The sequence below is a fragment of the Carcharhinus amblyrhynchos genome, chromosome 1, assembly GCF_965287045.1.
Source record: "Carcharhinus amblyrhynchos chromosome 1, sCarAmb.v2.hapA, whole genome shotgun sequence".
NCBI classification, from domain to species: Eukaryota; Metazoa; Chordata; class Chondrichthyes; order Carcharhiniformes; family Carcharhinidae; genus Carcharhinus; species Carcharhinus amblyrhynchos.
In genome coordinates, this window is record NC_137324.1 from 92,789,569 (window position 1) to 92,812,493 (window position 22,925).

Consider the following 22,925-nt stretch of genomic DNA (forward strand, 5'->3'; position numbering starts at 1 on the left):
ACAATACATATCTTGGTAACAGTAGTAGCATCCATCATAGTGGCAGCAAAGGATAAAAAAAAGTCCTCATCCTCACTCCAATAGTAAAGAACTAAGAAAAAGGACACCTGCAACACTTTCTGCATTGAAACAGCCTCATTTCAGAAGCGAAGATGCCAAGAAAACTCAGAGAATCTCAAGAAATACGAAGGCCTGATAGCAGGAAAGAAGTGGAAGTCTAAAATTTGAGCAGAAGATTCCATTGAATCCCGTGTGGAAATTCCACTTCAACCAAATAGAACAAACAGCCTTCAGAGTGAGAGAAAATTCTTTTAGCTTTCCAGGCTAGCCACCAAAAACAGCTCCATGGCAAAGAGTACACACACGTCTGTTCCAACATCTTTGAGGGAATAGGTAAATTTAGCCTTGAGATTGTGAGATTGTCATAATCTAGAGCTAAGGAACACAGATTCCAAGGAGATATGTATATTATTTTGGTTTAATCATTTTATACAAATTGTAGGGAATAGGTTACCTGAGGAGATGCTGCAGTTGGGTGGCATGGAAAAGTTAAGGAAGCTAGGATAGCTATTTGAGAAGTGAGTGATAGAGAACTATATTGTGAAATAAAAATGGAAAATGTTGAAATACTCTGCAGGTTTTTGTACATTATTTTGATATGGCTGATGGCCTTGCACAGTATTTGCTGGTTCTGTACTTTGCTTTATTCCTACATTGCCTTGTAATCTTGTGAATGATTTCAAATTTTGTTAACAAAAAGGATGGCTGGGACTGTCTAAACAATAGTTTTCTTTTACTGACTAATTGTTGCATACAGCCATTTCATGGCAATTCAGCATCCACTTCAATGCCGTAGAATCACCTGGGCTCCTTGCCATCTCTTACATAACTGTGACTTCATTGGCAATGTGACAGTTGGCAATATCTAATTATAGATTTACAAATGGCAGACAACTTTTTTTTAAAAACTCAGCCTTCCTTCCTTAAAATTATAAGCAGATTACTCACTTTTAGATATTTGATTTCAGTTATCCCAACTGGAAATGTAATTGCAACCATTGCTATGTTTCTATAGGCCATTATGTTTTGATATTCTTCCTGCTACGTTTCTTTGTGATAAAAAAATCTTTTAAACCACATAGAAGGAACATGATTTGGTTTCAGCTGACCCTTAAGTCTTTTCTTTCTACACATCAGTCACAGCTCTGTGCTCCACACAGCTGGCCTGATAGTTCCACTGGAGCGATCCGCTCTCTGCCATCCTCCGTTTGCTCTGTATAGAATGTCTTACACTTCAAGGCAATCATTGTTCCTTGATGGTATTAAAAGAAGCACTAAATGATGTAAGCGGAGAGCATTTCTATTAGCATCTTAGCTGCTTTTCCATAATATTACACTCAGGCCACATGCTATTCATGTTGTAGACTCATAAAATACTTTATAAACACTCACCAGCTGCCGAGCATTTTCAGACTTGGCAATTGTCAGTGTCTTCTACTTACAGGTGTTGCCATTCCTTAGGCCTTGGAGATTCCCATGCACCATAACTATTTGACATACCCTCTGTGTTCCACAGAATACAAGGAAGGATCTTCCATGGTGAGGAACCTGTCTGCCACACAAAAGGTTACTTGTTCGGAATGCACATCGCAGGGCATTTGTACACAAAAGGAAATCTGCTGTATTTTCAATGGCAACATAATACATTTCTGGAAGATACATATTTTATAGTTGATAGCTGTTTCTTTTTCAAATAAGAATTCTGCTCAAGTGATGTATAGCACCAGAAGCAAAAGTGAGAGTTATAAGCTCTCATTGTGGTGAAACGCTGGAGAGAAAAAGTTGCACTTTAGAAGGAAAAAGTAACTGGGGAAAGCTTCTTTCAGTAAAAAGTACTTACAACCTTATATGTTCCACATCATTATTTTTTAACAGCCTCCTTATTTGGCAGAGGAATCATTAGTTGAAAGGCTCCTTTGTTGCGCCAGGCGACAGGCGTTTCAAGCAGAAACAAAGTGGACCCACTCAACTGGTATCAGGTGGGGGGGTGGTGGGGGGGAGTGTAGGGAGGTGGTGGTGGCGAATCTTCACTGAGCTCTTCACTGATTGCTGAATGGTGGGACTGTATATAATCCATCTTTTTTAATGCAGTCTCTGGTGAGTTTTTTTTTGTTTCCTTACTAAATATGACAAAACTCAATGGAGGTTACGTTAAAATAAACACAGCCCTCCACTGGCGTGTAAAACGACAATCTGGCGGTGGTCCAGGAGGACCCAAATGACTCACAGCAGACTATCTAATTCATGAGAGCTCCTGTCTCCTTGGATTTGTGGACAAAGTCTCCAAAAATAAAAAAAAGGTTTTTAAACAATGTTACAAGGCACTTACAATATACATTTTGGCTGTAAGCAGGTTAAGAGAGAAACAAAAAGACACAGAAACACAGCAGTGATTGCAGCAACGGAGAAAAAGTGTGGACCACAACACTTTTGATCCGTTGCCCGCCAGGAGTCGGCTGTTGAGATGAAGCATATTAACCATGATACACTGTTCATTTCAGAACACAAATGCAAAATTCCTTTGTCTTTGGAGCCAGAAGTCATGACCATTGAATGGTTAGAATTTCTCTCCCAAGCAGGTTTTCCGATGAGTTTCTAACTCTGCAGTGTCTATGCCTCAGTTAGTCATTTAATTAGGGCAATAGTGGCATTTGAAAAAATTCTGAAACAAGCTGGTGAACAGGTTTAATGACACACTGGGCCTGCTCGTGCGCTACATAAGAGGCAATGACTGGAATGAAACATTCCAGTACACATTATTTGCTTACAGGGGGATACTGGAAAAACTACAGCATTTGAAAGACTACATCAGATAGAAGTGCACACCCATTAACACTAATCAGAACCAAAGCGTCAGGAAAACCAGTGAGGAAGACAGGAACTGAGTAAAACATATACTCAGAATGAAGGGTGATCAAACTGAACTCAGACAATCTACAATGTACATAGAGCACCAAAGACTCACATAATTGCTATGCTAAGCAAAGGGAATGTCAACCAGCCCAGAGCATGTTATTCCTTCTGCCAGTGGAGAACATCACAGACCCAATGGGCATGGTGATAGAAAGAAATGAGGTCCTTTCTGTATACAACGTACCAAAACAACCTATTAATACCAGCTGAATCCCAAGTATTCTTAAACCTTATCTCGCATGACATGGTGTGTCCACCGTAGTAACAATGTCCTTGAGTAGAAGGAGCAAGTGTAATTATATTCAAGAGGAGAACTGATTTCTCAACACGTATGATCAGTCTGTCAACTCAGCTCCCTCATAGAAACAGTCAGCTAGAAAATTGTTCGATTTTGTTCGCTGTTGATGTGTAAACTTTGCTGCATAAATCAGTTTTACACGAGTCAAAACTTGGCACTTCAAATCTAGTGCAAAAGTGCACATAACCATTGTTAAAGGGCAGAGGTAGTAAAGAAAATGCTGGACCCAGAAAATGGGTGCCAACCCATGTTGGCACCCATTGCCCATGGGTATCATTGGAGGTGCTAGGCCTGAGGAGGAACAAGATCAGATGTTTCTGAACAGATTATCAGAAACAAAGTAGACAGAGGCTGGCAAATATTTGTTGTCTCACAAGGAAAAAGTACTTGATAAACCAGAGAGCAACAATAAAGTTACTGAAAGATAGCTGGCAGAAAGCTAATAAGTGCAATGGCCTAAATGCACTCTGACTTGTTATATTGTCAAAGCTGTATTAGTTTACAAAGATATGTTTTGGAATGAAGATTCTATTTGCCATCTGTTTCAGTGATTGACAGATCCCATTCTGACAGAGGCTAAAGGTTACATTGATGACTTTGGCATTTACAGTCAGGTGGGATTAAAACCTCACACACTAACATTGTCAAAAGCTAAAGTCAACAAAATTGTGGGGAGTGGTGGGCCAGGGAGAGAAATCATGGGCCCTTTTATTCACACCCCCTTCCCCAGCACCCATTCCCTTCATTCATGCCTGATATTTTTCCCTTTTCCAGATTCACCAGTTACAGAACCATCCTAGTAAAACACTGACTTTTGGCATCTGGTTAGAAGTATCACCCGACACACGTGCAGCATGGATCATTAACATTAAGAGCAGAAACAATACAATGCAGCACTATTTTATCCCACTACAATTATTAAACAAACCAGAGATTACAAATTTTACTTTAACAGCATCATGCAATATAACAGAAAATTTCCAATTGATTGCTGATAATTATTTAATACAAGGATACAATTGGATTCTATTTTATTAGTAACCTCACAGGGTAAAAAATCAAATGATCCCTGAGCAACAAAACTGAATGATTGAACAAGATAAGTCTTCATTGTTAAGGAGAAGCATTGAAACCTTTGGATGTCTCTATGAAATACAACTTTTAAGAGACTAGAGCACAAAGACTAAATAGTTCACAATTTTATCTGTGTTTTCTTGATCAGCAAAGCTGAAAACTCTATTGATTGCGGTTTCTCAGTTCAATATATTTTCAATACCTACAACAAATAGGTAAGTAGACAAAAGGACCGATTGAAATCAATGGAAACAAAACTTGAGAGTCATGTGCTGTGTAAAACTGATTCACGATGAGCTGTTATGCTTCTGTCCTGGCCATTTCACCCCACAGTGTCTGCGCTGTAAACTTCCAAGAGAAACAAAATTAACAGATATGGTCCCTTCCTCTATTCGGAAGAAAATTATGGACGACAAAGGCCATCTAGTCTCGCTCATCTCATCCATGCAAATAGCATGTGAACATATGGAGTAGGATTAAGCCATTTGTCACCCAAATTGATGCCAAATGATAACATTTCTTACATTTTACAAGTGACTGCTGAAACTCAGAAATACTTACTCACTGTGAAGCAATTTGGGACATTATGAAAGATGCTGCGTAAATGTAGTTTTTGAATTCCTTCCATTACATTTGAATGCAGTAGACAGAGTTACTATAACAATGATAAAACTGGAGGACCAATGCTGATTCCCTAAGGATAATTAATCACAGAACAATCAACCAATGTTAGGAAGGTGGATACAAAGAAATTGCTTCATTTACAAAACAATTCAACTCTGTAGCTAACACAACCACACCATTCTGCTTTCACTGGCACCAACCCACATCATACCATAAATGGAATTTGTCAATTTTACGCAAATGGCATTATCCCCAATGATTTGTGCCAGTAGTTCAGGAAAAATGTACCTCTGAATTTTCTATGCATGATACAAAAACTCAGAAAGGTTTTAATTCAAGAATTAGGTTGTTTCCCCTCTCCTCCAAAAGCTGTTATACAAGTTGTATTGTACAGTGTGAATCTACAGCATGAGATGAACCTAGGATGGTGTAGACATATGAAAAACATTTCTTTAAGCACCTCCTAGTGATAAGTAGGGATTTATTTCTCAGACTTTGCATGAATAATAAAATGGGTGACAGTGAGCTAACATCCTGTTTTGCACAAACCCTGATTTTTAGTTTCCTACATAAATATTTATGTTATTTATAGGTATTGCATTTACCTTGGAAAAACAAAGACCAGAACAGGGAAGATTGACAAAAGTCACAGAATCCATCAAACAACTAAGAAACAGCCAAGATAGTTCCACAAGTTGATTGGTTATTATTGCATATCATTTCCAACTCTACAGACGGTCACACATTTGAATTTCTGATTTTGAGTTATAAATGTTAAGATTGTTATGACTGAGCTAGTTAGCTCTCAGGGCAGTAAACACACAGGACAGCAAGCTGGGAGATAAAAGTCAGTTACAGATGGAGTGTCAGAACAAATGAGTTGCAAATAATGAAAGAGCCAGTTTCAACGAGTGGAAATAAATGACATTCATACCGGTGAGCTTGAGACAGAACCCTGGCAGATTTCAAATGCAGCCAGACAACTGCTTACCTGTTTGGGTGGAAGGCAGTTAGAGCTTGCCCAGTGGTACTAAGAGACAGCCGCTGGCAGGAAGGTAACTCAAGGACCCAAGACAAGGGTTGGAGGAGCCAGGGGTTCAGAGCATTTCATGGCTTGGGTAGAGTCCACCGATGGAGGAGGTCCAAAGATTTCTTCTGGGCCCAAAGGAAGAATTCTGTTCTCTTTGGTCTCACTAAGGAAATGTTTTCTAATTACTTTCATTTGTCTTACCAACATCCAGACAACTTTACTTGGCAGGGTGACTACAGCAAATTCCAAGACTCAAATTTCATTAAAATGTCACTGGGGTCCTGCGTATGTCACATAACCCCAGTTTGTACTTGTTAGTGAAGCTCCTGCCATTTTCCAGTGTATCTCTCAACCACTGCCAAAACCAGCAGATTTAAAATGAGAAATAAAAACCAATAATGCTGGGATAACTCAGCAGTTCTGGTAGCATGTGTGAAGAGAGAAACACAGTTAATGGATGGGATTTTTCACACCACCCACCTCGTGTTTCATGCATTAGAAGTGGCCCACCATTGGCCAGTGGTGGGATCTTCTGATCCCATTACTGTCGATGGGACTTCCTGTTTTATCCACCCCCCACCATTTTCACCATCAGTGGAACTGGAAGATTCCACCAATAGGAATGACCAGAAAACTCTGGCCAATGTTTTAAGTCTGTACGACTCTGCATCCTAGAACCCTTGTACTCATTTGTCACCCCACTGACCTCCACATTCGAAGCATCATCCTCCATCAATTCTGCCAACTCCAGCATGATGTCACCACAAAACACATCTTCCCCCCACCTCCCCAAGTTATAATTCCATCAGGAGTGTACCCTGCATGGAACCCTGGTTCCTTCATCAACTCCAACATAGCATCCTTTCCCACAGAATCACAGGGTGTAACATCTGACCATTTACCTCTTCCTTCCTCATTATCTAAAGCCTAAAACATGCCTTTCCAGTGAAGCTGCACTCCACTTGCACTTCCTTTAATTTGTCTACTGTGTTCACTATTCACAAAGTTGTTTCCTCTACAGACCAAACAAACACAGACTGAGTGACTGTTTTGTGGAACCTTTTGATCAATCCGCAACCATAACATCCACCTTCTCGTAACTTACCATTTCAACTCATCATTTTGCTCTCAAATGACATTTCTGTCTTTGACCTGCTGCAAGTCCCACACAAACTGGAGGAACTGCATGTCATTTTGCAATTAAGCACTTTACAGCCTACTGGACTTAAAATTGAATTCAGTAACGTCAGACCATGAACTCACTCCTCCGTTTTGAGGATTTTTTTCTCTCTATACATTCCCCACAGGGCTATCTGTAATTTGTTATGTTTTCACAAGTGTGCTGGTCCTTGTTCTATTGTTAATACATTTCACTTCATTCCTTTATGCCATTATTAGAAAATTCTTTAATCTTTAACACTCCCTTTTTCCTGTGCCCACAATATCTTTGTCAATCCCTTCTGAGCTTCCATCTATCCCTAACATTCTATTCTGCTCCACATTCTCCACGCCACGTCACCTCCGCCACCCCCTCCCCATCCCAGCACCTCTGTATAATCCGTCACATTTCGGCCTGTAAAATAAAAGCAGAATATAGCGAATGGCGGAATCTGAAACAAAAACAAAACGTGCTGTTAAAAACTCAGCAGGTCTGGCAGCATCTGTGGAGAGAGAAAATAGGGTTAGAGTTAATGCTTTGAGTCCATGTGACTCTTCCTTAGAGCCAAAGAGGGAGAGAGATGTGATGGCTTATATACTGTACAAGAGGGAGTGTAAGAGCTGGAGCAGAGTAGAAGGTCAGTATTGGTGGGAGCTGGGAGAGATTGCAACAACAGATGCTTGGGTCACGAGGCAGGTGAAGCATTAAATGACAGAAGATGGTGCTAATCATTGCAGTTAGATATCAAAATGTGTTAATAGGAGAATAAAGGTCAGTGTTCATTGAAAACAAAACTTAAGAACTGTTATATGCCATCTAGATGCATATCAAACATATGTAGTGTATAGTAGCTCTATCACTGGATTATTCATACAACCATATGAACACAAGTTCAAATCCCACCTTGGCAGTTTGAGAAACAGAATTCTATTTTCTAAAAGCTGGTAATAAAATTGCAAGTATTAGTGGAATTGACTATGAAGCTGTCAGATTGTCGTAAAAACCCAATTGATTCACTAATGCTCTTTAGGGAAGGAAACATGCTCCCTTACCCAATCTTGCCTGCATGTGACTATTGACTGCTGTCAGAAGTGACTTACAAAGCCCTTCAGTCAAGGCAATTAAAGATGAATGCAGTCAGCATCGCCACTGATGCCCACATCTCAAGAATGAATATAATTTTTAAAATACCAGGAGACAGTACTTTACGAGCAGTGGCTGGGGGCTGCTGATACTCCACAAGGTAATTTTTGCCACAGTTAATCTGGCATGATAGATGATAATACTATATTAAAAATATATATATGTTTAAATGACCTTTATCAGAAGGCAGCTACCAGCTTTGTCTTGTAACATATGCTTTTATATTGTACATGTTTAGAAATAAAGAAAGCAGCTTTGTGCAGATAAATATCAAATGATCCATAACATATTGCGCTGTCATTTGAAAAATGCTTCATGAACAAAATATTTTTATACAAGTAATAAATTTAGTTCCCTAAGGCTTACTGTAGCATTTCAACACAGTTGTTTAATATAATGAGTGGGGCATTTATTCCATTAATTGACAGTACTGTTTACATCCTGAATACTAATTTGCTGCAAGCTGATCAGTGATATAAATTTACCAGGGAGTCAATTTTTTGAAGGTCTATGAAAATAATAGAGATACTGGGAGTATATTGTGCCTTATCTACTTCCTTTTTAAAATATTAATATTCGCACTGACAAACAAAGCCTTTACATCAATGAAGATGATCTATAATACTTGATACTATTCTGAAGGGGTTGGTATAAAGTATCAGACAATAATAACAGACACAGATTGCAGTATTGACATTTTAATGCATATCCCAAAATACCTTTGGACATGTAGCATCTCCAAATTACAAATCCTGATATAAGTAATCCATCAAATCACTTAACCCTTCAAATTTTCATGACAGTACTTTCTGGTAATGTAACTAACAGGTTTAAATGTAGCACAGAATTGATCCTGCAGATTCTAAATAATATATTTACATGTTTGTACATCTACAAAATTGATTTCTGTATTTGTTTTCCTGATGGCAAAAGTAGTTATGGTGTAAGGGGCACAGAGATATATTTTCATTTGTGGAATTCTACAATATTGTTAATACATGCATAATAATGCATAATTTTTACAGGCATAATAGAATCTTCCCGAACTTTGGCACATGAACAGGATGATTTGATTTGTTTTGATTTGTCACATGTATTAACATACAGTGAAAAATATTGTTTCTTGTGCGCTACACAAAGCATACCATTTGTAGAAAAGGAAACAAAAGAATGTAGAATGTAATGTTACAGTGATACGAGGGTGTAGAGAAGCATCAACTTAATACAAAGAACAAAGAACAGTACAGCACAGGAACAGGCCCTTCTGCCTGCACCGCTCATGCGCCCAACTAGACCATTCGTTTGTATCCCTCTATTCCCACTCTGTTCATACGGCTATCTAGGTAAGTCTAAAACGATCCCAGCATGTTCGCCTCAACCACCTTGCTTGGCAGTGCATTTCAGGCCCCCACCACCTTCTGTGGAAAATACGTCCCCCTGACATCTGTGTTGAACCTTGCCCCCCTCACTTTGAACTTGTGACCCCTTGTGTTCGTCACCTCCGACCTGGGAAAAAGCTTCCTATCTATGTCATGCTATCTATGCCCTTCATAATTTTATACACCTCTATTAGGTCACCCCTCATCCTCCATCTTTCCAGGAGAACAACCCCAGTTTGCCCAATCTCTTCTCATAGTTCAGACCCTCCATACAAGGCAACATCCTGGTAAACCTTTTCTGTACTCTCTCCAAAGCCTCCACGTCCTTCTGGTAGTGTAGCAACCAGAACTGGACGCAGTATTCCAAATGTGGCCTAACCAACATTCTATATAGCTGCAATATCATATGCCAACTTTTATACTCTACGCCCCGTCCTATAAAGGCAAGCATGCCATCTACCTTCTTCACCACCCTCTCCAGCTGTGCTGCCACCTTTAGGGATCTGTAGACTTGCACCCACAGGTCCCTCTGTGTGTCTATACTCCTGATGGTTCTGCCATTTATTGTATAGCTCCCCCCTACATTAGATCCACCAAAATGCATCACCGCATTTATCTGGATTAAATTCCATCTGCCATTTCTCCGCCCAATTTTCCAGCCCATCTATATCCTGCTATATTCTCTGACAATGTTCATCACTATCCGCAACTCCAGCAATCTTTGTGTCATCCGCAAACTTACTAATCAGACCAGTTACATCTTCTTCCAAATCATTTATATATATCACAAACAGCAGAGGTCCCAGTACAGAGCCCTGCAGAACACCACTGGTCACAGGCCTCCAACTGGAAAAAGACTCCTCCACTGCTACCCTGTCTTCTATGGCCAAGCCAGTTCTCCACCCATCTAGCTAGCTCTCCTTTTATCCCGTGAGATTTAACCTTTTGCACCAGCCTGTCATGAGGGACCTTGTCAAGTGCTTTACTAAAATCCATATAGACGACATCCACAGCCCTTCCCTGGTCAATCGTTTTTGTCACCTCCTCAAAAAATTCAACCAAATTTGTGAGGCATGACCTCCCTTGTACAAAACCACACTGTCCATCGCTAATGAGATTATTCTGTTCTAAATGTGCATATATCCTATCTCTAAGAATCTTCTCCAACAATTTCCCTACCCTGGAGCACTGGAGAAATGCAGAGAAAGTAAGAAAGAACTCAGGGAGTTAGAAGGGCAAAAAGGGGTCATGAAATGTCCTTAGCAGACAGGATTAAGGAGATTCCTAAGGCATTTTATTCATACGTTAGGAACAAAAGAGTTGTCAGGGAAAAAAATCAGACTTCTCAGGACAAAGGAGGGGAATTATGCTTAGAGCCCAAGGAAGTAGGTGAGATCCTAAATGAATACTTTGCATCAGTATTCACAAGGGAGAGGGATGTGTTGACTGGAAGTGTCTCAGAGGGAACTGTTGACCCGTTAGAGAAAATCGCCATTACAAGGGAGGATGTGTTAGGTTTTTTAGAGAACATTAAGACTGATATGTCCCTAGGGCCTGATGGCATCTATCCTAGACTGCTCAGGGAGACAAGAGATGAAATTGCTGGGCCTTTGACAGAAATCTTTGTTTCTTCATTGGACACAGGTGAGGTCCCAGAGGATTGGAGGATTGTGAATGTGATACCGTTATTTAAGAAGGGTAGCAAGGATAACCCAGGTAATTATAGGCCGGTGAGCTTGACGTCCGTGGTAGGGGAATTGTTGGAGAGGATTCTTAGAGATAGGATGTATGCACATTTAGAAAGGAATAATCTCATTAGTAATAGACAGCATGATTTTGTAAGAGGGAGGTCATGCCTCACAAATTTGGTGGAGTTTTTTGAGGAGGTGACAAAAATGGTTGACGAGGGAAGGGTTGTGTATGTCATCTATATGGATTTTAGTAAAGCGTTTGACAAGGTCCCTCGTGGCAGGTTGGTGTAAAAGGTTGAATCTCACAGGATAAAAGGAGAGGTGGCTAGATGGGTGGAGAACTGGCTTGGCCACAGAAGACAGAGGGTAGCAGTGGGAGTGTCTTTTTCTGGCTGGAGGTCTGTGACCAGTGGTGTTCCGTAGGGCTCCTCAATGGGACCAAACATTGACCCAAATCCCTATCCAATGCTGCATGTCTAGACAGGATTTCATGTTCCTGAGGCGTAGATACTCCACCTCCAGTCTGTTATAGATTGGAGAACGACGCTAGGAAGCACAGAGTGTTTCAAACAACAAAGCTTTATTTATAGGCTGCTTTTTTCTGTCGATTTCCTGTGCTAGGGCGTTTTGAGATCCCTTCCAGTGAATACATTACTACAGTTTCATGAGAACAAGGTTCGTTATCACATCATGTAAATAACTTTGGGCATCTTACAGAAACACTAGTCATGCGACAATCCAAAGTTCACTTGTATTATTGCTGTTAGAGAGAAGCTTGAGAACTATATTTTGTTTGAGAGCTACCTTCAAAAACTTCAGAGATAAGTATGAACAACAACCTCAAGTTGCTAGATGAGAAGAAAGGGCAAAACAATACTGATTTCAACAAGTGGATTGCAGGTTAGCACATAATTATTCCACGAGTAAGAAATGGGTACCAGCCAGAATTTTAGCAAAAACAGGTTCAAGTTCTTACAAATTTCAAACCAATGATTACCTAATTTGGCTATGCTGATCAATTGTTGTCATCTCAAAAAGATTTCTCAAAATAATCTCCAGAAATACCAATTTCTTTAGTCCTTAGCATTGTGAATACTACTAAAGATTTAATTGAACCTGAGTTGCCTGATGATTGTGCCTTTGCTATTATATCACATGAGAATGATGCAGAATTAGTCTCTGGAGAAGTTGCGACTGAAGTTCCAGATCATATTTCTAGGGTGAAGGACAGCCAAATTTCAGAACATCATACACAACCAAAGAGGAACAGACATTATCCTGATTGACTGTCTTATTGACTGTGTGTAATGATTAATGGTGCACAGGACTGTGTCTGGAGCAGTGGTTCCCAACTGGTGCGTTGCAGCACACTGGTGTGCTGTAAAGACCCACAAGCTTGCCACGAAACAGATTTGCGTAACTAAACTAAAACTAACTCTTGTTTTCAGCTCTGTGATCAGCATCTTCAAGACCCATCAAATCTCAGGTCTCCCACGTATGTGGCAGTCAGGAAAGAACTGCATATATGCAATTTAGATGTTTTACGTTGGTCAGGCCCACGCACATGACCGATGGGACTTGGAGCTGAAGATAGAGTCTCTTTGTGCCCACACAAAGCGGAAACTCAAATAAGGCACAACAACCCTGTCAAAGCAAAGCAGGCAGAAATAGAGAAATATGGCATATGCTGTTCTGAAAAATCACAATATTGAAACCATGCCAATTTTGTGTCTATAGTAATTTTTAACCAGTGCTTAGATATGAGATTAGCATTACCTTGAGACTTCTGTCCAGCACTTGATTTCTCCTTTTTTAAAAATTATTTTACTACTATTTCTTATCTTTCATTTTTCTACCTGAGGTAATACAACTCAAAACATTAATATAAAAGCAACACACTGAATATTGGAAATTTGATATTAGTAGAAAAATTGCTGGAAAGGCTCAGATAATCAGGCAGCATCTGAGGACAGAAACAGTCAACATTCATGTTGATGACAGTTTCAAAATATTAAATCTTGTATGAACTGGATAAATGATTTGTGTGATGTGTTTTTTTTAAGGAAATCAACGTCCCCTTTATAGAGTTTACAGTTTTCCAAGCCAATGGCCCAGGTTTGTGATAACTAGAACTGAATCTATCAGTGCTGAGCATTATTATGTTGGAAATCAGATTTGTGGCATCCACATGCAGAGTAAAAATATGGAAACCCACGTTCTCTGATAGTCTCGGGATTTTCTGGCCACATCGCCATTCTCTCTGATGGCAAATGCAAGCTGAAGATCATCCCAAAAAAGTATTTTGCTGGAGAGTGTGTCATGACATATAACAGGTTGGGAGTCATAAGAACATAATAAGAACATAAGAACATAAGAACATAAGAAGTAGGAGCAGCAGTAGGCCATCTAGCCCTTCGAGCCTGCCCCGCCATTCAGTAAGATCATGGCTGATCTGAAGTGGCTCAGTTCCACTTTTCCGCTTTCTCCCCATAACCCTTAATTCCCTCGCTTATCAAAAACCTATCTACCCGTGACTTAAATATATTTAGCGAGGTAGCCTCCACCACTTCAACGGGCAGAGAATTCCAGAGATTCACCACCCTTTGAGTGAAGAAGTTCCTCCTCAACTCCGTTCTAAACTGCCCCCCCCTTATCTTGAGGCTGTGCCCTCTAGTCCTGCTGCCCTTTCTGAGCGGGAAGAATCTCTCTACCTCTACCCTATCCATCCCCTTCGTTATCTTATACGTCCCTATAAGATCCCCCCTCATCCTTCTAAACTCCAATGAATACAGACCCAGTCTATCTAGCCTCTCTTCATAGTCCAACCCCCTCATCTCTGGTATCAGCCTAGTGAACCTCCTCTGCACTCCCTCCAAGGTCAAAATATCCTTGCGCAAGTGCGGCGACCAAAACTGCACACAGTACTCCAGCTGCGGCCTCACCAGTGCCCTGTACAGTTGCAGCAAGACCTCTCTGTTTTTATATTCAATCCCCCTCGCTATAAAGGCCAGCATCCCATTCGCCTTCTTGATCACCTGCTGCACCTGCAGACTGGGTTTTTGCGACTCATGCACAAGGACCCCCAGGTCCCTCTGCACCGTAGCATGCTGTAGCTTTTCTCCCTTTAAATAGTAATCCCTCCTACTATTATTCCTGCCAAAGTGGATAACCTCACACTTGCTAACATTGTACTCCATCTGCCAGGTCCCCGCCCACTCGCTCAGCCTATCTAGATCCCTCTGCAGACTGTCCACACCCTCCACACACTTGGCTTATCCACTCATCTTTGTGTCATCAGCAAATTTCGACACCCTACACTCAGCCCCCTCCTATATAAATGGTAAATAGTTGAGGCCCCAGCACCGACCCCTGCGGCACTCCACTAGTTACCAACCACCAATCAGAGTAGCACCCATTGATACCAACTCTCTGCCTCCCATTAGACAGCTAATCCTCTATCCACGCTAACACCTTACCCCCAACTCCATGCCCCCTAATCTCTTGAAGCAACCTTTTGTGCGACACCTTATCAAACGCCTTCTGAAAATTGAGAAACACCACATCCACCGGTTCCTCTCTGTCTCCTGCACTAGTCACACCCTCATAGAATTCCAATAAATTCGTCAGACACGACTTCCCCTTAACGAATCCGTGCTGCGGCTGCTCCATCAAACAATTCTTCTCTAGGTGCCTCGCTACTTCTTTGATGACGGATTCCAGCATTTTTCCAACAACAGACGTTAAACTAACCGGCCTGTAATTCCCTGCCTTTTGCCTGCTACCTTTTTTAAACAGCGGTGTAACATTAGCCGTTTTCCAACCTTCCGGCACTTCCCTGGAATCCAGCGAAGTTTGGTAAATAATCACTAAGGTACCGAGTCACCGATCTGTAGTATTAAGGTCCTATATGTAACATTGTCGTAATTTATTGTCATGACCACAGAAGTAAAGGGGGAGGGTGTTACATATTTAGGTGCATGCATGATTGCTTTGAGAGTAGATAAATGGCTTCATCATGAAGTCATTGGGGTGTTACACAGGCTTCTGTCTTAGTTTCATTTTCAGTTTTATGCAGAGAACAACTTTTCCAGTATATCTGTTGTGTGTTACTTTGAATCTATGTGTGCAAACCACATGATTTTCTTTTCGTAAAATCCAGAAACCCAAATATAGTTAGAATATTACACCAGCATTTTCAGTCTTTCTTTCAGATTTCCAGCTTGTGCGGTATTCTATTTTTTAAATAGGTATTTTTATTGTTCACTGCGCTAAATAATCTTCACTGACATATCTTTACTTCTATGGAAAGCAGTTCATAAGTCTAGTCATTTTCATGTAATGTACATGGTCTTGTTATGTTTTGTTTAAACTAAAAGGCTGAATGCATAATTTAACTGGTTTATAGAAATATCAATCTCAAAGTAATCTTGACTCAAATAGATAATTTCTTGGGAAACTAAGCATTTGTCAGAAATTAATGCTTTTTGAGTTAAATATTAATCTTGTAGCAAGTATATAGCATGCATTATTTACCAATGTCTCTTTATAATTTGGAAATGGGATTTAATATTTTACTATAACATCAGTTTTTGTTCACTGATAATACTCGTCTTAGTGTTAGAAGACTGGGGGTTCAAGCCCCACTCCAAAATCTTTAGCTTGTTATCAAAGCCAGGATCACTCAAACATTTTTAGCCAACAAATGACCTCAAAGTGATGACTGAACCGTAAAGAAATGTTCTTATTGTGTACAAAGTGAAAGCACAAAAAAAGTATTGTTTTTGTGCAATAAGTACAAGCATATCAAAACAAATTTTAAGAAGTTTTTTTTCTATTTCTTATATGTATTTATCTTAAAAAGAATTATTTTATTCAACAAAGTACTTATGTCTTATCTTCTTGTCAATTTTAATAGGGATAGTGATGCTGCTTCTTTTGCTCACAAATTCATTTAATATTAGGAGTGACACTGGAGAGCAGGATTTTCATATCCATGCGGCATTCAGTCTGCTCCTGATGTTTGTTTTTGTAAGAAGCCTGACAACACCAGGTTTAAGTCCAACCGATTTATTTGATAATAAACTCACAAGCTTTTGAGGTTTCTCTCTTCGTCAGGTGAATGGAAAGTACTGGCCTCAGACAGAGCATATAACAGCACAGACAGTTTACAGATTACTGATTAGAATGTGAATCTTTACACCTTACCTGCTATTCAAGTTTTAAAGTGGTCAACAATGTAAGTGGAAGGAGCATTGAGCACAGGTTAAAGAGATGTGTATTGTCTCCAGACAGTACAGTAAGTGAGGTTTTGCAAACCCAGGCAAGTCACGGGGGTTACAGATAGTGCGACATAAACCCAAGATCCCTGTTGAGACCGTCCTCATGTGTGTGGAACCTAGCTATCAGTCTCTGTTCAGCGACTCTGCGCTGTCGTGTGTCGTGAAGGCTGTCTTGGAGAATGCTTACCCGAAGGTCAGAGGCCGAATGCCCGTGACCACCGAAGTGTTCGCCAACAGGAAAGGTGTTTTTGTCACAGAGTATCATGAAAAAACAATTTCATGCAAACATGTTGCAGCAAAACAAAGGACATTGTGAACTCTTTTTTTGCTGCATTCTGGTAATCATGAATTAAGCTGCTCCAAAAGTTAATTAATGGAAATTCACTGAAGCAAAGTTTTAGTGTGGAGTCAGAAGTCCTATCAATCAGGCTTATATCAATCTTATGCTGATAAGTCAACTGGCATGGCTGTTAGTACAGATGTAGTCATTTGATGGAGGAGAATATCCCAGCAAGTCACGCAGGTGCTATGTAATATCATTAAAAAACATTACATTGGGGGCAGAATTAATTTCAGTGGGAAAGTCATTCAATGTCAGAAAGTAGTTAAGTCTTTACGTTCTTTGCATGAAGTCAAAAAAACACAATTTCCACAACAACAATGAAATTTTCTCTTTTGCAGTAAAACCAGTAACATCTTTTCTTTGTTTTGACAGATCATTGCATTTAGTTTTGTAAAAATATCTGCAAGATATGCTAGTCTCAAAAACCATGAGGTATCAGACAAATACTCTGAACGTTGAAACTTATGATCCCTTAAGGGGAGGACTTCCCAGGTCCTAAGGGGGCTTCTGATAGACAGGGAAGAATAAAATTCTGGCCCAGGTACTTCCATAAATTTGATGTAGTTGAATATTTCATCACCAGTGGAGTTGGTTTGCAAAGAGTCGCGTAGGAGAAAATCATGATCAATTGATTTGTCAAATACATAACACACAAACACAAGCAATACTGTAAGTGCCAACAGGTTAGTCGACTTTAATGAACATACATCAGTTGAGAAACTAGATAGTTCTCAATGTTAACAGCAAGATCTTGAATTCTTCGGGCTACAATGTTGTTTGACTGATGTAGACCCTCATATATTTTCTCAGCATGCTCTTCAAGCATGCACATTACAGTGTCTTTAGTATAAGGTTTGATCAGGTTTTCTCTGATCAAATGGGTTTCCTCTGTGATGTAATGTGGTAACGTACTTTGGCATATGTCTCTATTGCATTCTCAGCATCAGTTTTGACAACTGCTAACATCAAGGTTTTACAATTTTATAAGTGCATTAAGCTTTCTCTCAAAAAACTTCTCATATTTGAAATGATTCATTTCCAAATGCTTCACAGGAGCCATTGAACTGTTGGATAATATTTTCAGCACACGACACACTGTGCTTTGGGAAATCTTTTTCAACACAATAATCCATAAGACAAATAGCTCTCATTGTACTTACGTTTGTTATTTCCTGTGGCGATTCAGTTGATGCAAGTAGCGATCGCTTCATTTTGCAAAGACTATTTCCCAATTTTTGACAGTGATTAGTTAAAATGGTCTGCTTTCATTGCTAACTATTATATCAGGAGAATTCATTTTTGCTGCTTTGAAGTCCCTTCCTTTATCCAATGATCTATAGCTGAGTAGTCTGCCCTAGTATAATTTTGTAACATTGCAAAATGTTTGTATCAGAACTGAATTAGAAGTTCTGAAACATTCGATTCAAGTTTAGTATATACTTTTGAAAATACATGAGATGCTCAAGTCATCAATGAATTAAATTGTTCAAGATCTGAACGAATAAAATGTTAGTTGTCAGAGGTACCAGAAAGAGACTACAGAGCTGAGGAAAATGGTTGGAAGAAAATCCAGAAAAATGTTTCATTTCTGAGGAGATATATGAAGGGATGGAAGCCAAGAAACTAAAATGACAAAAGAAAGTAGAAGTTTTCACAAACGTTTCTGAGGAATCTCCAAAACAATTAGCGGAAGCACAATTATAGAACATGAGGTTGAATGATAACATAGAGAAATTATACTCTGCCAACGGAAGAAACAGTGTAGAGAATCAACATTCACATATAAAAGTTGAGTTTGGTTAGAAAAAAATGAGAACCAATGAGAATACGGTAATGTTGCTCAGAGGAAGTAGAACACTTGAAAGAACATTTGAAGTGCATAATTGATGAACTTGTGGAAACAAATTTGACGATAATGGATCTTTGGTTAAAACTTCAAGCATCAGAAGTCTCTCATCAGCATAGTGCAAAATGCCGGGAACAGGATAAAGAATTGCTGATGAGTCAAAACAGTTGCTTGAAATCAAAATGAGCAAGTAAAATGGATGAACTTCTTGAACTTTGATCGAATCCAAACAAGATGAAAAAAGATGCACAATGTGGAAGAACAAATCCAGACTTTAAAAGCAGTAAAGGTGAATTCTACAGAACAGATTGAAAATGTAATGAGTGAATTGAAAGATCATTGGAGCAGTCAATGACCATAGAAGGATGATTCTGAAAATAACGGAATGCCCAGGTAAAGTTGTGAAACTTATGCAAGAGTTCTGCAAATAACTCAAACAAAAGCAACTCAGCTTCCCAGAGTTGTGGCTGAGCTGAATGCAAAGATTCATAAGTTTAACTCAAAACAACTGAAAAAGAAAGTGATCAAAAATTTGACTTAAATTGTAAAAGTATGTGAATAAAAGTTCCATTGTTGAAACGTAGACTTCCAGGTGTGTTGTCACAGTGGGCTGCATGATAAAAGAAGAGGAAGAAACGGCATGGAGACAAGCCCAATGTTTATCCATCCCCCAAGAAATGGGATGGAACAATAACTGCCTGTGACTACAGCCCTCAAAATTCACCAAGAAATGCAAAAAGAGGATATAGAGATACTCAGACGCCAGAAAAACCTCCAGATCAACAGAACTTACCTGCAACAACAGAGCTTACCACTCCTCCAACAACAGTCTGAACGAGATATGGCAGGATCATAAATCTTCAGGATGATTCAAACCTATATCTCAGAGACTTGAAAAGAGGAGACCGAGTAGAGAAACAAATTTAAATATGAGGTAAACTCAAATAACCTGAAATACATAGCCTTATTGGGGGCTGGGAGAGGCCATAAAGTTTTGGAGCACAACAGGTTAACATGAGACTCTACAGTACTGTGATGTAACAGAACACATCAATCTGCATCGCAGAGTCAGTCCAGAGTTGGACAGAACCGTGAGCACAAACAAGCATGGAGATAACTCCTAGCTTGAATCCTTTACTTCGTATACATAGTTCTTGTAGTTAATAAATACACACAATTAACTTCCTTGAGACTATGAGGGCATCCTTAAGACCTATCAAACAGTACCTAACATTTTACAATAATTGCCCTTGAAGAGGTGATGGTGTACTGCTATCTAGAATCATTGCAAAAACTAATGTTAATCTGAATCCTTGCAACAACAAAAATTCCCTCAAAGTATTATACTAGCTACTCCCAAACTTGCACTGAAAATGAAATATTTAAATTGGAATATAATGATAATTTTGAAAAGTCAGTGCATTGGTGAGAGGAAAACCATATGAAGGTTGATATCAAAGTCACTCCAAGCAGAAAAATTCTGCTTACACGGTGCCAAAAATTAAAATTGAACTCAATTGTGTGGAAGATTTAAAGGTCATGAAGGAAATAGATGAAGTAATGGAAATGGTAAACTCATTAGCAGCTGTCAACAAAAGGGATGGTAAAATGTGAATTTGCCTGAACTCCACATGGTTGAGTTCTGGTAGATGTTATCCCAATCAACTGTGTTAAGTGTAGCTGGAGAACTGCAAAACACCTGGAAGAAGAGACTGAATACTGCATTTTTAGGAGGTTTTTACAAATTTTCCACTAAAGTTATGTCAGTTAATCAGAAAAGCCTCCACAGAAATTGACTGTTTAGAAATCTAAACATGGTTTTTGGAAGGGAACAATTTGAACATTCCATTCATGATGAGCCTATGGCAGCCAACTAATTCTTCCTGCATTAGTAATTTAAATTTGTTTAAAGGTGTCTGGGAGGTTATTCATTTTGGTAATATTATCGCTCAGGAAGTTATCACAAATGAGCAAGTTAAAGCATCAATTGATGAACATTGGTAATGTTGGGGTAATTTTGAAGGTAAACATGATGCCAGAACTTGGAAAATGTTTAAGGTTCTTAGAACTGTAAAGTTGAAGCTTACTCTGGGCAAACATGTATTTTGATTCACAGATCTGTTATTTTTATGGGTGGCAAAGATTAGCAATATCAAACTCTCAGCCATTGACAACATACTGTAATCTGCAGTCATTTGATTTGAGGAACATTAGAAGAAGAATCATAAAAACTATCAGCAGGAGTAGGCAATTCAGCCCCTTGAGCCTGTTCTACCATTTAATGTGGTCATGGCTGATCTCATCTCAGCCTGAACTCCACTTTCCTGGTCATTCACGATAGCCCTTTAAACCCTTACTAGTTAAAAATCTGTCCACCTCTTCACTAAATTTGCTCAACTTCCTGGCATCAATCTTGGGTAGTGAATTCCATTGACTCATGACCTTTTGAGTGGAGTAATTTCTCCTCATCGCTGTTCCAAATCTGCCACCCTTTATCTTTAAACTAAACCTTCTTCTTCCAGATTGCCCGACAAGAGGAAACATCCTCTCTACTTTATCAGTCCCCTTCATCATCTTGTACACCTCAATTCAATCTCTTCTCATTCTTCTAAACTCCAGGGACAACAGGCCCAAACTGCTCAATCTCTCTTTGTAAAACAAATCCCTCACCTCTGGATTCAATCTAGTGAACTTCCTGTGAACCGCCTCCAGTGAAACCACTGTTAACAATATCCCCCTCCTGCATCCTTCAATCTGTCGTTTTGTTGCTTGTATGATGGGAGATGCCGGATACAACGAATAATCCAAACCAACGGTGTTGGTATTTTTTTCTATCTCTTCCTACATGAATTTGTTTGAAAATGGTCTTGCTGCACTGTATCAATCTTTCAGGGTTTGCATTATTTCTAAAGATCGAAAAAATCTTAATATATGTTTAAAAAAGAAACTGTTAAAAGAATTATCCTCCAGAATGCTTTGTTATAGAATTACAAGGATTCGCAACCCTCTAAGTGAAGAAATATCTCCTCACCTTTGTCTAAAGTGGTTATCCCCTTAGCCTGAGATTATTCAAGGTTCCTGAAAATCAGCCTCTCAGCATCTATCCTACCAAGTCATCACAGGATCTTATATCTTTCAAATAGATAATTTCTCATTCCTCTAAATTCCAGAGAACTTTTTCTCATGGAACAAATCTACCATCCAAGGGGCCAGTCTAATAAACATTCATTGCAACCCTCCAAGATAAATATACCCTTCCTTAGCTCTTGTACTCCAAAACCGTTGCAAAAATCTCAGTGTGGCTCTGTAAATATGTATGATGTCTGAGAAAGGGGAAGAAGCACCAAGCCTTTTCAACCATTGAAGAAGCCATAAGGACACTCAGACATACAATGTGCATAATTTGGCATTATAGCATCTGGATTTTTAGCAGCACAGGTGTCACAATGCCTTCAAAATGGCTTTTGTAACGAGCTCTCATACCTCTGCTCTTAACATTTTTGTGTTGCTATGGAAGCAATTAATTTACCCCAGTTTCAGTAAATTTAGCACTGAATTTCATGATGTACTAACTTGTACGGAATCCATAAACCTTTTTTTTGTTTTTGGGTCATGAATGGCGGTGGGCTATTGAACCATTAAAGGGTGTAGGGGAATTCAATAAACATCTTCAACCTCACTGATAGCATGGTTTCAGAACATCAGGGCTAAAGAAAAGACTGAAGCATTTGCAACCAACTACAAACAGAAGCACCAAGTGAGTCTCCTCTTTAAGTCTCTATCACACAAAAATCAATCTTCAGCCAATTCAAGTCACTGCACATGACATCAAGAAATAACTAAATGCACTGGATGAGCAAAGACTTTGGATTTGAACAAAATCCCAGCTGTGTGCTGAGGATACATGATCTAGGGCTAGCTACACTTCTGGCCAAGTTGTTTCAATAAAGATACATTACTGATATCTACCCAACAAAATTAGAAAACTGCTCAGGGTTCTCCTGTCTACAGAGAGAAAGACAAATCCACTCCAGCTTCATCACAGGATCTTATGTCTTTCATTCATTCTTATGCATTCTATTCTCA